At 44.5% G+C, this 5,186-nt stretch overlaps 1 long non-coding RNA gene across 1 annotated transcript; it reads left to right on the top strand.

The window, feature by feature from the left end:
* Positions 1-1,374: 1,374 nt before the first annotated feature.
* LOC109378067 (uncharacterized) lies at positions 1,375-2,672 on the top strand. The gene is made up of 2 exons (XR_002122953.1): positions 1,375-1,450; positions 2,237-2,672. It is a non-coding gene; the product is annotated as an uncharacterized LOC109378067 (long non-coding RNA).
* Positions 2,673-5,186: the final 2,514 nt, after the last annotated feature.

The following is a 5,186-nucleotide window of genomic DNA, read 5'->3' on the forward strand; positions in this document are numbered from 1 at the left end:
CACTCTTGGCACCTTCTTGTGTCCCAAGCACCTCCTTTGCCTCACCGTAGACCATGCTGAAGCCTGGGGACAGTGATAAAAATGTAGAGGAAAAGAGAATGAATACAGAAAGAAACAGAGGAAAATGAAACCAATGAATAGAAAATTGGGGGGAGGCATAAAGAGAACTGTGTAGATAAAGAGTAAAGGACAATAAAAAGTTGGTAGAGAGAAGACAAATCAAAAATTGTCCCATTTGAAGAGACAGTCTCAGTAAAGAAGTTACAAGGGCTTCTTCGTAACACATCAAATAGAGTAAGGTATTCACAATGATTGAAATGGCGCTGGAAACCTGTGCAATAAAAATAGGCCCCTTTCCTGGCATCTCATTCTCTCCATGGCTTCCGTCACTGTCTATACACTGGCATCTCCAGCCCAGACCCGTCACATAGGCTCATTCTGGCATGATTCCAAAGATCTTTATTGGAAGATCATATAAACATCTGTATTTGGAGGCTGTATCAGTTATCTACTGCTGAGTAACAAACAGTCCCAAAACTTAGTGAATGGAAACAACCATGATTTTAATAACCCCTCTCTCAGTTCCAACATTAAAATATCTCTGACCTGTCCATGTTTCCCATCCCCAGCACACTCACCCTCATCCAGATCCCTGTCACTCTTCACTTCAATAGGAGAACAATCTCCTTCCTCTTGCCTTGCTCCCCTCAGATCCATCCTCTGCATTCAGCTCAATGTATCTTTCAAAAATTCAAAGCAGGTCAAATGGCTCTCCTGTTTAAAACCGGATGCACTCTTGTGGTCCTCAGCATTGGGTCCATGTTGCATGGCGTGGAGTATTGAGAGACACCTGCCACACACTGCATGTTGCCCCATTCCTTTCCTCTCACTCCCTCATGCCACATTCCCACCAACAACACTCCATCGACCTGCTTGAATTTGCCAAGCTCCCTCAACTACATCTCTGAGATTACATGTGTTTTTGGAAAACAGTTTGATATAACCTTCCAATTGTTTTATTTTTAATGGATACTTTCTATAAAGGAATACTGCACAGCAGTGAAAATAAATATGCAAAATGAACACAGGTGACTGTCACACACATAATGTTGAGAAAGTAAGTCAAATTTCCATAACCAGATGACAGAGAAGCTGAAAGGGGGTTAGGGATTCAAAGCTGCCTTCTGGTCATGAATTTCCTCACCTTTTGTGTAGGACCTGCAGCAACCTGCAGGTCACACACATTCAGGCATAGACCTGGGTGACCTGAATTAACAGCTTCTAGGTCTCCCTCGTGCTCTGGTTATGGGGTTTCCTGTCTGTGGGCTCCTTGGCAGCACTCTGAAAACCCAATTGTTTTTGCTCCTCTGTGCAGCGATCATCATTGATGACTCTGGAAGACTCTATGATGAGTCCCAAGGAGACGTCTTCTGGTAACAAAGGAGGCCTGGTAAGGAGGAGGGAGAGAAAGTTTTGGGCTGCAGGAACCTGAATTAAGGGCCACTCTGCCCTCATTTCCTGGTGCTGGGAAATTTGAGAGTTTCCCTCATCCTATGATCAGTCCTACAAGCAAGGGTTGTTGAAGTGAATGACTTGTTAAACTCAGGATTTAAGCTCACCTTGAGGAGTAACACTGAGTCAGAAGGTGTGCCTGCAACCAGAACCCCAGTCCCTGAGAGGTCATTCCCTCAGAAAAGGTGACTGATGCCTATTGAGAACAGTCATGCCCTGTCTGCTCCAAACTTAAGGAGTAGAGAATTGTGTCCTAAAGTCATACTATGCTTCTCATCTCTCCGCAGTTATACTCAAATAGCTCAGAAATCCCAAACTCCAGAATCCTTTGCGCATGAATGAACTGTATAGTTAACAGGAGTCACCGGAGGGGAATAGAAGTGACAACGTGAAAGGAAGATCACTGATTGCACTTAGACACTCTGTACTATTTGACTGTTACCAAGGACATAAATTACCTTTCCAACTCCCCCTAAAATAAACAACCCAAAGCAGTGAGTAAGACTCCCCAAGTGTAATAATGATTTCCCATTTCTGTCTAGTTTTGAAGAAATACTTGTGCACTTAAAAAGCAGATGTTATTCTTAGCCGCATGAGTTTCTAAGCTTAACCTCGTTACTGTAATTCGGTATTTAAGACAAGATTCCTGATCACTCTCAATTGCAATGTGTCTCAACACTGATAATGGATGTCATTATTTTCATCTTTTTTTTAATTTTTCCAGTACAATGACTTTGACCTAACAGAGGCTGAATTGAAGATGAGTTTCAAGAAAGTGTTTGTTCTTTGGGAAACAAAAAAGAACAGGTCACCGGTTAGCGGATGCTGTTGGTGTCCTGAAAACTCCCCTTTTAGAGCAGACTTCTCCTCCCCCAGCTGCTGTGAGGACTGGATGCTGATACCACCCTTCCCCAAAGTTTTGACTTCAACCAAATAAAGGCAGCTTCACCCAGAGCTTGCAAGTCTTTGGCCTGAGGCCTGGCCGCCTCCCCTCAGGTGGAGCCGACGTGTGGAGTGACTCATGACCCTGTGCTCCCCACTGTCATCAGGCTGGAGCTAGCTGTGACCATCATATTCTTGCTTAGCTTTCCCACTGTGCTAGCCGGCTTCCTTCACCCTGCTTCTCCTAATTGAACTTTCACAATAAATCACTTACTGAAGAGATTTCATCTCAGGCTCTGCTTCTAGGGAACCCAACTTTACATAATGGTCCTAGCAAGCCAGCCCTAAGGATAGGGTTCTGGAATTGGATGACTGTCCAGCCAGATGGCAACCCGTGGAATATTGATAGTCCCTCAGTGCTATACCAGTGCCATCAACAAAATTTCCCCTGTAGGAAACAAGGATGAGATATAAAGGAAGAGGCATACTAGCTGGTAAAATTCTCTGGCATTTACAAAGGGAGAGATAGTAACTGTAAGAACTGTGGATTTTGGTGGCTATTTCTAAGCTCCACTAATGTGTTCAAAAAAGTAAATGACAGGCTTAAATCTATTAGTCACCATCTAAAGCAAAGGGACTCTCATACCCGCAGCTGGAAGGCAGACAGTAAGAAAGGCCTGGCACAGGCCCTAATTTCAAGAATGCAGAACTTCAGAGAAGACTGAATTCTAAGCTCAGGGGGCCTCTTGCACCAAATTCAAGGCCCTGATAAAGAAAGCGTGAAGCCCTGAAACTCGGAATGGGGCTTTGTGGGTAGATGCACCTGAGAACTCTGAACTCCAGGTCCCTCTGAACCCACTGGACTACAAAAGAGTGCCTTTGCCCTTACTAGAAGACAGACCACTACCCTCCCCATGCCTTTCTTGAATGATGACTACGCAGAGTCCTCTCTGCATGACTCAAGAGGCAAGTCCTGGGTGGGGCTGCTGGGTAAGGAAGTTTTCAATTCCTAGAGAGCTGCAGGACTGGCCACCATGCACCAACAGGTGCCAGGAGACTGTGTCTGGGAGTAGATCTTAGATGAAGAAAGTGGATCCTGGAATATGACACTGAAAAGAAAAAATGTTGCTACAGACACACTCTCCTGTGCCACAGTTTCATTAGCCTGTCAAGGACCAAGGTGATGATTCTATCACCTTGGGTGGGTCTTAGAGGCCTGCTATAAGGCATGGTACACACTAGATAAAAGTAGAGGTAGTAGACTTGCTAGGGCAGCCTATTAAAAAAGCACATCCGAAAGCCTAGGGAAGGTGGCATGGCTCTACTCTCTACAACTCACAAACACATCCACCAAGTGTCTGTGTCCTCAGGAGGCCTCAAGACACTAATGGAACAAGGTGAGAAGGAACGCCCTGCTGAGGGGTCACCAGCAACCTTGAGGTTCTCTTTAGTGACTGCAGGAATGCAGGAGTATTGTACAGAACTGGATTCCCCAGTAACAAATAAAATATTTATATTTCAGAATAATAGAGACATGTGGCAGAATTTAACTTTCAGAGCTGAATGAAATACTTTCTGTTATAAGTAGCAAGGTGAGAATGACACCTGGGGTGGGGTGGGAAGCCGGCCCATAGATATCTATAGAGATAGCTAATAGGATGTGGTTTTTTTTAAGGCAAGACACTTGAGCAGCCAACAAGAATATTACTGTCATCAACAAGAATATATACATCATCAAAAGGAATTAAAAGTCTATGAGCAGATGGCTGAGGTCAGTTATCCCAATAAAAAGTCAAGATCCTGTGCCCAGTTTCCAGACTTGAGCAAAGTTTTGGACCTAGAACCTGATGACAGAAAAGAGCGTAGGTCTCACAAAAAGTCTTGCAAATGTACATAGTGGTGATTCCCTGAGTTCTTCACTATAAGGACCTATGGCCATTTATTCGAGTAACTGTATGCCAGACAATGGAAAACACACAGATCTTTTCAGGGTTTTTGATACAACATCTGAGTTGATGCTATTGCCTATGGACTCAAAACACCATCACGGCCCCTGTTAGAGTAGAGTGTATGGAGGTAAGGTAACATGCATCTAACAGTGAGTCCTTTCCACCCATGGAGCCACCCAGAAATCATTTCCCAACTTCCCAAATGTATAATCAGGACACACATAGCAGTTGGTCAAAGTGGTTCTTTAACCTATTATTCCTTAAGCTATGAAAAAGCAATGACTGTCTTAGGAAAGGCCATGCAGAAGGCCCTGAAAATTAGATTTATCATAATTACTATTATGGCAAACATAGTCATTTGAAAGCAATATTATATTCCTGGGGAAGGAAGGAATGGTGAGATTAGTGCCCCCTGCAAAGATATCAATATGCAGAGGTTGTAATCCTGTTATATCTCCACTTGACACAGCAGTCTGGCTTCTGGGAAAGCTAGGCAATTCATGGCTACTACGTGACTGCTAGAAACTCAAACTTACCGCAACCAGCATGCAGACCTTGGCAGAATGCATTCCTGCTTATAGCAGTGCCTAAGCAGAGATCCCAGCTACTGGCTCTGCCCTTCTGCAGAGCAGAGCCAGAAGTCCCATATCGCTAGAGAGTCTGGTTGGCAGTTCAGCCTGATATGGGTCCCCAGTCAAGCCATACCAGCATGGAGCCCACTGCTACCCCACCCAGGTGGTAAAGCAACTTTGCAGCCCCAGCCAACTGCTGAATATAGCTCCTGGCCTTTGCCATCCAGAAAGTTTGGCCAGGGAACTTGGCAGCTACAGGGACGAGCCTATG

The sequence above is a fragment of the Hipposideros armiger genome, unplaced genomic scaffold, assembly GCF_001890085.2.
Source record: "Hipposideros armiger isolate ML-2016 unplaced genomic scaffold, ASM189008v1 scaffold_1716, whole genome shotgun sequence".
NCBI classification, from domain to species: domain Eukaryota; kingdom Metazoa; phylum Chordata; class Mammalia; order Chiroptera; family Hipposideridae; genus Hipposideros; species Hipposideros armiger.